Below are 12,607 nucleotides of genomic sequence, written 5' to 3'. Positions count from 1 at the left end.
TCCAGTCACATTTTCTTTCCTGAGTGCAACATCTTACCAGATCCAAGTTACACATTTTTGAATATATCCAGAGAAATCACAGACTGAAATATATTTACTTAGTTTTATCATTATGTTTATTAGTTCAGTGAATTAAATATGGAAATGTTAAATACAGTATCTGGTAGCTCACTTGCCTAATCAGGGAAGTTTCTAATTACATAACTAGCAAAAAAACTTTGCTTTGCAGGAACATATTTGGCCAGTTCTGTGGCATCTTTAAGACTTAAATATATGACAGTAAATTAAAGAACAAAAGAACAGAATCTTTTGTATTTGTATTTCATCACATCAGTGTTTCAGTGAGGCAGTGATTCCATAATGTCAACTTATAATTTTAGTCCTTAAACTTTAATTACTTTAGAAAAATTTCAAAATATAATATAAAACTTTCAAGTATGGAAGTTGATAAATTTTAATGAATCACTATCACAGATTCATCACCGTGGTTTAAAAGATTTCCTCTATTAAGACACAAAAGCATAAGCAAGTAAGAAATTTAACTCCACTGAGATTAAAGATTTGTTAAAATATTGTCACATGAAAAAACAACTGTTAACAACTTATAGCTGATAGCTGATAACTGTTAACAATTGATAATTTTAAATGATACAAACTTTGGATTACTACTTTTGTTCATCAAAAGTAGTATACCAAAGTGCTGGGGAAAAAAAAAATTGGCCTTTTTCTGCCATGCAATTAAAAAAAAAATCAAAGAAAAAGTAATTTTTTTCAAGTATTTGCAGGATGCTTGCATGTATATCTTATTTTTTTATTATTTATTGAATTTTACATATAGCCTAAGTTAAATAATTCCAGGGCAAATTTATATGAAAACATGGTCTAGAAAATGCAAGAGATGTAGAGGACCTTACAAACTGGTTATTATACAAAAGGAAAGAAGTAAAAAAATAAAGCAGAACATGGGAGCAGATGGCCAGCATAAAATTCTGAAGAGGACTTTTGGTTTTCACTTTTTTTTACAAGCCAATCTGCCTGAGAATGTCTAATCCACAGGCTGCCAAAAAATGGACTGTTGTGGTTTTTAACCCAGATAGAAATTAACTACCACTCAGCCACTTGTTCAGTCTCCCCATCTTCATCCTCACCATGGTGGAATGGGGAGGAGAATCTGAGTAAAACTTGTGTATTGAGATAAGACCAGTTTAATAGTAGAAAATAAAACAAAATACAGTAATAATGGTAAATGATAATGACAATAAAAAGGGAAAAACAAGTGATGCACATTGCAATTGCTCACCACCCCCTTCCCAGTGCCAGACCCCCTTTCCCAAACCCAGATTGGCCACCGTTCCTGGTAACTCCCCCCACTTTACTGGGTATGATATTCTGTGGTGTGGAATATCCCTTTGGTCAGCTTGGGTCACCTCTCCCACCTGTGCTCTCTCTCAGTTTCTTTTGAATACCTCCTCACTGGCGGAGCATGAGACAAGAAAAATAAAAGCCCTTGACTTAGGATAGGCAGGAATTCACAAAAAAAGCCTTCTCAAACCCTTCACCTGACAAACCTTCCCAGAAGTTTATACAATACTTTATAAGGTGTCATTAACTAGGTAACCATTAATTAGACAAAAACCTTAGACTTGAATCCATATAATTAGCTACTTCAATTATTTTAAAGGTTTGGAAGCTGAAACTTTTTACTACAATGAATATAAGTGCTAGCAGTCATAATTACAATACAATTTGTCAAATCTCAAGTCTCGAGTGTTGGAACTTAGAAAACTTTTGATTTGCCTTCATTGCATGGTTCTGCATAGATGAAAGATTGAGAAAAGATAAAGTTCACAAGCAAATTTCTACAGGGTCCAAGAGTCAGGGTAATGATTGTCATCTAGTAGTGGATGTTACAAATGCACTCAGACATTAGGAAAGAAAATACAGATTCACAGAATATTCTTAGTTGGAAGGGACCCACAAGGATCATAAAGTCCAGCTCAAGTAAATGGCCCATATGGGGATTGATCCCACAAACCTTGGTGACATTAGCACTGTGCTCTAACCAGCTGCGTTTATGTCAGGGACTACAATGCATTATCGCTTCTTTCCTTGAAAGGTAATCTGCCAGTACTTACAGGATTCTTGCGTATGCAAGTGTATGCAAGGAACTGGCTCGTGATTCATCTTTGCAGACTCTTTGTAGAACCATTCATGGTCGTAAGACTCCTTCCAATTCAGTGTTAATTTATTTATAAATATGTTTAACCAGAAACATGTGTTCAATTTTCCTCAAAGGCTACAATAAAAGTTTCCCAAAAACAGTAACACTGACTACCTGCTTCTATAGATTCAATTGTACCACACTGAAACATTGGATTTAGCCATGTAGAGCAAGGTTGTATAAGTCTTATTTCCCAGGAGATGCAGGTCATGGTGTTAAATATACCTGGCTTTATTTATCCCTAAAGAACCCCACAACATCTAATGGTAATTGTGTTCTGTTTGTACTCAATGTGTTTTGTGTGGGCAAAGTATATCACCTGTGTGTAAATCATAGAATCATAGAATATCTTGAGTTGGAAGGGACCCACAAAGATAATCAAACTCCTGGGGCTGTACAAGAGAACCTCAATAATCACACCATGTGCCATGTGTGTGTAAGTTCATGGCCTAGAAATCTAGATACGCAGCAGCAAATTTAAAAACTCATATCCACTCAAGTGAAAGCCAGGATATAAAATACGACAAAATTTATGCCTTTGCTTTCTTTACTCACACAGAGGTCACATTTTTTTCAAATTCTTTGTAAATTCTTGTACTTGACAGGAAGGAAAAAATGAAATGCATGTTTTATTATCAGCTTGTATAAATGAGCAGTATTATGTAAACTTTCATGGAAAGACTCTGTCATATGCCAGTTGAAGAGGTGTTCTGTTTACAGTAATTTCAAGCACTTTTCAGGCTGTCAAAAAGCAGTGGTGATTACAGCCCTGATGTCTTGTCTTCTTGCATCATATCACTGAACCGCAGAAGTGAAAAGCACATGCTATTCAGCTTGCTGAAGCACTGCTGATTCTCTTTGGCACCCCACATCTCAGAGTTCAAAAGTCAGGAGCAAACTGCTGCTATGAAAGCTTTATGTTTAGAAATAGGAGTCAAAAAATGCCCTCCTCTCTCACCAATCCAAAGCTGATAATAGCAACACTTGCAGCAGAGAATCAGCGTGACCATGGTATTTAAGTGGCAAATTTGCTGAGAACAGGAACTGATGTAAGAAACTGAATACAAGTTAATATTTTCAGAGGCCTGAACATGAAGCTAAACCCCACCCTCCACCACACACATACACCTCCCATGCATTAGTGAACAACAATATTTTTCCTACTGCCATACTTTGCGCGTGGGGAAAAAAAAATGGAAATGAAGAAATTAAGATTTTGGCTAGAGTGTGAATTTCAGAGAGATATCCAAAGCTCTCTTTTCAGTGTCCCAGTTCTCTGTGTAGAAGGAAGGAGAGACATTCAAGAAACTCAGAACTCTATGGAAAAAAAAATCTATAGATAATGTGGCAGTTTCAAGAAGGACTGCAGACATGCAGTTCCTGCTCCCAGAATTCAGTGGTGTTTCCCTTAAAGATTCATCTTTTTAAAATAATAATAATAATAACACACAAATATATGAACATAGGAGCTAAAATCTGTCTGCCTGCTAAGGTCTGACTGTCTAAGTTGACAGGTTGCAAAATCACCATGTTGCTTCCTTCTTTTCTGTATGCCAAGTTCATTACAGTCCCTTAGCAATTCTATCACCCATTTGAGCAGAAAGGTGTCATGTCCCTTCTATCTCATGAATCTTGCAAGTTAAGAAAGAAATTAACATCAAAAAACATTGATGTGTAATATTATTGTGTGGCTTTTCCTTGAAAAGCTTTTTTTTTTCAACCACAATAATTTTATTTAATTGGTCATATATTTTATATTTAATAGTGAATCAGAGGCAAGACTACAAGTACAGGGAGAACTTCCAGTTCAAAAGCAGTAGTCAATTTCTTTTCCTAGGTCATGTGACTGCTAAGCAGTTTTGAAATTTTGGACTGAAGCAGTCCGAAACAATGCCATGAACATCTGCATATGTAGTTGGCCAACACAAAGGTACTACAACCACATTGCTGGAGTGCTGAGTTCAACAAATTAATGACTTAAAGGTCTTATTTGCTGTAACATCTTATGGTTTCAGGGCAAGTTCATGGAACAAATTTTCTGGCAAGAAAGTTCACACCACTTGTCAATCCTAGGTTCACTGTGCATGCGAGGAAAGCTAACTTCCTGAAGAATTTTACATACACTGTGCATACAAGTGTATATCGTGCATTTGTAGAATGGTATTACTGTCTTTTTTCACTCTAAATATTGACTGAGAGCAATGGAATTAGATATAAAATGGGTACCTTGGCAGGCACATAAGGAGAAGTGAGCCTTTGAGATACATGGAAGAACTGCTATTGCATTGCTGAATTTGTGGACTGTGAGGTTAATGAAAGCCCAAATTAGCAATTGTGCAGAAGATAGAAGACATCAAAAGCTTAGAATATATCCCTTACTTCATCTTATCAACATTCCAGCTAAAGGGTGGAGATACAAAAATGTCTTTGCTGATTTTAACCACTATAGAATGGATTCCTGGATTTAATTTTTAAAATCTTGGTTCCATTTAAAATTCATTTTAAATTTTGGCTTTCTTGGGTATCTTCATCATAAACAATGAAAATTTATTTATTAAGACATAATACTCTTTCTGTAAGAGAGAGTAAATTTAATGTGGTTCTTTTGCTCTTGAGATTCTCTCCCCATCAAATAGGCATACAACTTTTACTTTTATAAAGCATTTGAGTATCCAGGAAATCTATGTTTGAACTCCATTCAAGGCAAACAACACAGTCTAAGGTAATATCAAAGTTAGAAGAAAGGAGAGAGGAATATTTCTAACTCAGATAAATGTAGGGTATGCCCAGCCACTGCCCTGAAGGGATGTCTGCTGAGATAAGGAGATTGCTAAATCTCCCAGCAGGACCCCCCCTGGGAAGGCAGCTACTCTGCAGTTACAGCAAGAAAAAGGCAGACTCAGAATCCTCTGGGAGACCCTATGCAGATCCTCTGTAACCCACTGGCCTTTACCCTCTGACACCCACCCCCTGTATCCCTAGAAAAGCTAGCCCTCTGCCCCTGTGAGAGGGAGGGCTTGTCCCTGGCTCCCCTTTGCCGGAGTACGGACCAGGAGTACAGACCAACAATAAAGCTACTTCATGTGGAACCAGCTCCACAACCCTCTTGTCTCTCTCTGGTCTGGCCTGGAGGTGCCCTGCAGAGCTGAGCTGGAATCACGAGCTGACAATCACTAAAGAGCTGACAGCTCCTGCATGGGCCCTCCTGCCAGCAGCTGAGGGAAGACACCGGGCCTCGGGAAGGCGATCCCTTTCGGGACCATCTCTCCGGACCGGTCACCTCTTCCTGGGTCAGAGCTACTGACCCCTCACCAGCTGCCATAGATAAAGACTATTATAGCTTGAATGACCTTTAAGTAGATTTTAGTTTCTTTTTCAAGCTTCAAAATATTGTGCTGCATAGTTTGATATCCTGATTTTCCTTTTTTAATTTTTTTTTGAAACTACATATAAAAACAGCAATAGGCACAGCCCAAAAAGTGCCCCTAGGACTCGAACTGAGGTCTCCCCAGAGCAGAGCAGAGCAAAGCAAGACAATCCCCTCCCTTACCTGGCTGGTGATGCTGTGCCTGATGCCCCCCAGGCCATGGTTGGCCTTTCTGGCTGCCAGGGCACTGTTGACTCATATTCAACTTGCCATCGACCAGGACCCCCAGGTCCCTTCCCGTGGTGCTGCTCTTCACCCTCTTATTCCTAGACTATACACACAACCAGGGTTGCCCTGTTCCAGGTGCAGAATCTGATATTTGCCCATGTTGAACTCCATATGATTGATGATTGCCCCCAAAAGACAAAAAACCAATTGGTTATTCTCCCAAAAGACATAGCTTTCAGATATTCTTTTTTAGTTTTCAGATAGGGAAAATTATCTGGCCCATGGGGAGGAAAGTTCACTATAATTTCTTCATTTGTAGGAGTATTGTGAAGTAGAACTGCACACTGGGCATCAGAGGCTATTCACAAGCTGTCATAAAAGATGATATTTTTTATTGTTCTAAGAAGACTCTGAGGTAAATTCCTCATTTTATTTTTTTCTTTTTCATTTAGTAAACTTCAACAGTCATGGAAATGAAGAATTTGTCTTCCTTGGGCAAGAAACAAATTAATGCAAACTGATAGGTCCTTAGCAGTAAGCCCTTCTTTCAACATTTCATCAGGGCTCTGATAGGCATATGTTACCTCTTGTTTCCCCGTCCATGGTTTTTCATAAATCTTTGCCAATTCTGTAAGAAATTGCTGGCAGCTTAGGAAATTTCAATGTAAGGTTTGAGATTTTTTTGTTGATTTCATGGAATTCTTAGATTACTTAATTGTACATTAGCCAATAGCCAACAAACATGAAGAGATCTCTGTCTTGGGATGACTTTATGATGCTATATCTGCTATCGCCTGCTCTATGCCCGACATGAATCCTGTGCCTTTCTGTGCCTTTAAACTGGGTCCAGGAGATGGGGGAGAGAAGATAAGCGAATTCTTCAGAGTGGTTTTGTGTTCAAGGACACATACACTCCCCTGCGCTCTCACAGCTGCGGAGCCAAGGAAGCAGCTTCCTGCTTTTAGCCAGCTTTCGGCTCTATTTTCTCAGGAGAGAGTTGGAGTTAAAATTCTTTGCTTTTTAGCTAGCCTGCCAGCAGAGGCAAGAAAGTTTTTTCCCTGGGACTTTGGCTTCTTCTTCTTTTCTTCTGGACTTTTCAGCGACACAGAACATCACCAGGAGGCCTCATACTGTGGCCCAGAGGGGGCCATGCTAAACCTCAGCCCCGGAGAGGGCAGACCCACACTTACAAAGAACTCTGAATCTGCCCAGGTCTTCTCCACAGCAAGAGATATTATTTGACATTATTCATTCTTTTTTTTTGGTGCCTGTGTGCACCCTGCTTGTTAAATAAATAGATTTTTCACTTTCCTCTGAGAAATTTCTTTCTGAAACTGGTGGGGGAGGGGCTGCTGAAATCTGCCTTCTATTAGAGGATACGTTCATTTTGGACCTTTCCTCCAAATTTGTCTCAAACCGGGACAGTGTCATTACCAATGAATACTACTGCCAAGTTTCACCAGCCATATTTTGTTCAAAGACTAGGACTAGGAATAAAAGATATTTATAATTGATGGTTTTTGAAATGAAGTGGAACTTCAAAGTACAACTCTGCTACCTAAATGTTCTATTTAGGTTCTAACTTTCCTGTAAAGATTAATGAGTAACAGCACTGTCCTGCAAGCTGAATCATCTAAGTACTTCAATTTAGGTTTTGGAAGTAGAACACATGTTTCTTAAAAGGAAGGAGAGGTCTAGATATTTCTAATGTTCCTCATCTGAAGTATTACAAATCATGTTATTAGGAAGACTATCCTATATTAATGTAAATCACTAAAGTTTGTAATCAAATTTTGTCTTTTTCAAAAAATGATTAAAAAAATTATTTTCTGTAGTAATTTACTGTTTGGGTCCCTGTTGTCTGACACTGCAAATAATTTATACTTTTCCACATGTAAATAGGAAAAGCTTCATTAATAATTATGATGGTACTCTACTTGGGTTTACTTTGGTAAAATTATTTTATAATGTCTTAAAATGCCCTACTTTATACTGTATTTACCCTGTGGGAACATGGTTAGTAGTTGTGTCTACACACAGTTACAGAACGTCAAAGCCTTTTTTAGACTACACTGAAACACGATGCTCAACAACTTAGGTTGTGAACTGCAGTAGTTTTCAATTTGCCCCTGCTAAGAGGATATAAATCTCAGGGCTAGCACAATGGATTGCCTGAATAAGGCCTTATTTAATCCAGATGAGTTTATCCCCTTCAACTGGCTGAACTGCAGAGAGGTAAAATCAGCTGTTATGTATGAACAGATTTGCAATATATGTTTGTGTTCTTCAGTGTGCTCAGTTCCATTATCTAATGTTTTTAAGGTAGTAATTTTCTTTAAATGGTTTCACTCAAGAACTTCGATAAACATATACTTGACTTTGGACATGTTTTCTTGATTTAGGAACAATAAAATTAATTCATTTTGAGCAGCTGAGTGCAACTCAGTTTTGGAAAGAGAGAATCAGTTGTCTATATTGTTGTCTGTATCAGGATGAACACTTTGGCTACAGCATTCCTCAACAATTTAGCTTTTTTTTCAGAGTGACTGTAGTTCTTTGTCCTACATGCATAATTCCAACAGACAACAGTCTGCTTTTCAGACTCATGGTACATGTTACTATTAAATTATAACATCATGGGGCAATTAAAGAGAAAACAGTTTATTTGCTTTTAATCTATTTTCCAAGGTTTCAGTTTTTTAATTGAAACTGCAAACAGTATGTGAAAGAGTAGACTAGGAATGCAATATGAATAAATACACTTATAAAACTTTCTGCACACTTCAGCAACTCTTGAACTTGTCACATTGTTAAATTGAATTATAATGATAAATAAAATCTAAAAAAAACTAGTCTAAGATGTTTTAGAATTATGACCTTTATCACCTTAGAGTAGGCTTTGTTATTTGTGCTTGGGTTTCTAGCATTGTTTTAAATATCATTTTAATGATCTAATCAATAATGCCAGACAGAATTCACACCATATATACAGTGGAGGAAGCATGAAGGAAAGCTGCTACATAATTTAGGCTACTGGGAAGTGTTCTATTCCTCTTTGAAAGGTTTCCAAGTACGTAGGACTATCAGAGATTTCTAGTCTAAATCGCTGTGGCTCTTTGTTCTTTTTGTATCCAGCCTACATCTCAACTTGCCTAAATCCCCATCATTTGTTGGTCTTAAAATGGGTATTTTATGTAGGCTAAAGGAATATACCTTATAGAGAAATACAATAATTTTTTACAATCTAACCAAAATAGTCTCATCAAAGAATTCTTTTCAGACCAGATTTAATTACTAGAGAAGAAGGAAATAATGTGACTAAATAAAGAGTCCAGATAATATTACCATTAAACTATTATACATGCATTCTGTGCTTTCCCATGGCTCCACTGGGTCCCAGGATTGATGGCCGCCAACTGAGGGAAAGTTGTGTTGAATCATCAGCATCCTAAGTACTTTAAAGAAGGTTTATGGGTGTTGATGACTAAAATTTCTTCCTCTTCACTCTGGGATATAATTGGGATAATTTTCCTACATTTTCTGCCATGCCCTACACTATTCTCTTTATTCATTGCTCTATAATTCTGTGCTCCAACCCCAAATTTGGTATATATGGTATTCAAGATATAATAACAACCTGTTCTTTGTTATTCCTTAAACTATTGTCATGCAAGATTACAGTAATGGTACCTTTGATGGTAGAAAATGCTTATATAAAGATTCCTCAAAGCAGTCTAGCAAGGGCTTCAGGACTTCAACATAAGCAGATGGGATAGTTGAGTTTTAAGACATGTAATGGTTCAATTACACAGCTTACAGAAGCTCAGCTCTGGCATTTTGTTTGCAACCTCAGAGAGAAACCGTTGGCGGGGGTGTGTGTGTCACAAGATTTATCTGGGGATTAGGAGTTCTATTAGAAAAGACTTCAAATGCTGAATATGCTCTCGCTTTTTCTTTTCAAGGATGAAAAAGGACTGGATTGCAGTGTATAAATGTTTAAAAGACTCACACATAACGACCCTGAGAAAAACCTGTTTTGATTCCAGGGGATTATTAAAGCAAGAAGTCACTGCTCTGAAAGTAGTAAGCAATCCTTCAGAACCAGCAGTATAGTGGATTGATATGTATGTGAATGGAAAAAAAAACCTAGAGTGAGCTTCCAGAAAATCTACAGTTATTGATTACTAATATTGTATTGACTTTGCAAGGAATTGTAAAAATTTTAGCTGAAGTTTTAAATTTTATTGCTAACTGATGAACATTGGGTAAAACCTAGTGAATAGATTATGTTGCTTGTATTTTCCTCAGTGCTCTAAACATCTCTGCCCTTGAAACGTTTCTAAAACTAAATTTAGTAGCTGACAAAATACTGAATAAGACTAATTATGGCCTGAGCAGGGTAGCAGACACAAGTATGAGAACTACTTTGAGATATCCAAAGTGATGAAAAAAACCCTTCTTCACAACAGTGACAAGAATCTGCACCTCATTGAAGATCAAATGAAGTGCCTAGGTACACTTATGAACATATGTTGTTGACCTTGAAACAGCTTTTTTTTCACTACTAGAGTTAAGGATGTCTGTCTCTTGCTTCTATTTATTCAGTAACAAAGTCACACAGTCTGATTATATTTGTACAAATTAAAAAATAACAGAAACATTGGGATAATAGTGACTTCCAATTCTGGTTTTTTTCTTCTGGAAAATTTGTCCAGATGTTTGTGAAAATTTGATTTTTAATATTTGTTTAAAATTTTCTGGGCTTGGTGTCCGGGCTGCAGTGAGTGGGCAGAGCTTAGGACAGCGTTGGCATGGCCAGGTTGCCATTCTGTACCACTGACTTCCTTGGTGGGGGCCATGGTTGCAGGGGAAAGAAAAGGGTGAGTACACACTGGAAGTGCACTAGTTTGTTCCCTCTCTCCCTGTGCTAGTTTGAAAACAAACCAGTGGGAGGCACCAAGTCAGAATAACAATTTAATGGAAATTAAAGGAAAGGAAAAGAAAGTAAAAGAAAACACTGACAGAATCAAGATACAACCTGAGTCCCTGTTAGGCAGGGTGGTGGTAGCAGTCCTCTGAAGTGGTGATCCTATGGTAGAAGGGGTCTGCTCTTCCTCAGAAAGTCCAGTGGTGGCTGTGTAGCTCCTGTCCTCTGGAAATCCAGTAGAGAAGGGTGTCTCTGGTGTTCAGAGTCCCAGATTATATCCACGATGGGATGCTTGGTTCCTCCCTCTGGGTGGAGCATCTCACAATGGGGTAATGAGTCATGAGGCCAAGTGTTGATTAGGCTCATTAACAGGAGATAGTCCAGAGGGAGTTATCTCTGAGTCATGCAGCAGGACAATGATGGGCCATTAACAGCAAGATAGTCTGGGGGGAGGAGGCAAGGAAACACTGCCCCACCTGATTTCCACAGCTCATGAGGATGGTAATAGAATACACCTCAACCCAGGACACTCCCTCTGGGAAGTTGCCAGCTGTGTAATGCTTGCAGACTCTTGGGATCAATGCTGTGGACTCTGTCTCTCTGCTGCTGTCACCTGTCCCTTCCCATTCCTCTGAGACACGGCTCTGAAAGTGGCAAACACAGATAAGCTCCTTCTCTTTTGCATACTTTTGTTATTAATGCTGCTGCTGTTAACTGTGTGTTTTTAATTCCACTGTTGTTTGCTTTCAGTAAATTGTTATCTCAAGCCATAGTCTCTGCCTGTATCGCTCTCTTGCTGGAAGGGGGTGGGGATGGGGTGAGACACTGGCTCCTTTGGAGTTTAATCCCCAGTTGGTATTAAACCACCACACTTGGCTATTAGCCCACCTAATCTGCTGAAGTGCTGCACATGTCCACAGCAAATTCTGAGTCAATCTGATGGGGCTGGAAATACTAGATTACATGAAAGTTTCTGTAGACATCCAGAGTCAGCCCAGGACTCTTGGGAAACACATTTTACTCTTCATCTGATGGTCAGTAGACTGATGCATGTGTTCTGACTGACCAAGGGCATAACCGCAAAGAAATGTGTATCAAAACTGGCCACTTGAAAAACACATGCTCCAGAAGTGACCTTTACTCTTGAAAGTTTTTAAAGCAGGGTAATTTCACTTAAACCATCAGTGAAAACAGCTACCACAAAAATGAGAGAAACCCAAGCTCCTTCTTTCTCATTTTTTTCTCTTGAAGTAAATTCCTAATAATAATAAAATGTAACAAAAACCCCCATATTCAATCATTTCTGGGTTTGTTTCCAAAGCTTTGTTGTTCAGAGCACAGTGATGCCATAAAGTCATATAATTTCAATGCCATATAGAAATCAACCTTATAAGGGTAAGTCATGACAGACTAATCTGATCACATTCTACAACAAAATAACATCTTCTGTTGACATGAGGATAGCAGTGTATGAAATTTACCTGGCTTCAGCAAAGTGTTCAACAATGTCTTTCATAGCTTTCTTCTCATCAAATTTGCCAGATACACATTGGACAAGTGGTCTGTGAAATGGGAATTGGCTAACAGGCTGTACTCAAAGGTTAGTGATCAAAGATTTTTACTCAAACTAGTTGCCCGTCACAAGTTGTGTCCCCCAGTGTTACTGGGTCCCACACTGTTCACCATCTTCATAAATTACCTGGAGTATGGGATTGAAAGGCTGGAGGAATGGACAGAGTAAAAGTTTTTAAATTCAGAAAAGACAAGTATAGTGTCCTGCACCTGGGGAGGAATAACTGCTTGTACTAGTACAGGGTTGACCTGCTGGGAAACAGCTCTGCGGAGAAGACCTAGGAGTCCTGGT

Source organism: Aphelocoma coerulescens, chromosome 2, assembly GCF_041296385.1.
Source record: "Aphelocoma coerulescens isolate FSJ_1873_10779 chromosome 2, UR_Acoe_1.0, whole genome shotgun sequence".
NCBI classification, from domain to species: Eukaryota; Metazoa; Chordata; class Aves; order Passeriformes; family Corvidae; genus Aphelocoma; species Aphelocoma coerulescens.
Note: the sequence above shows the minus strand (reverse complement) of the source record.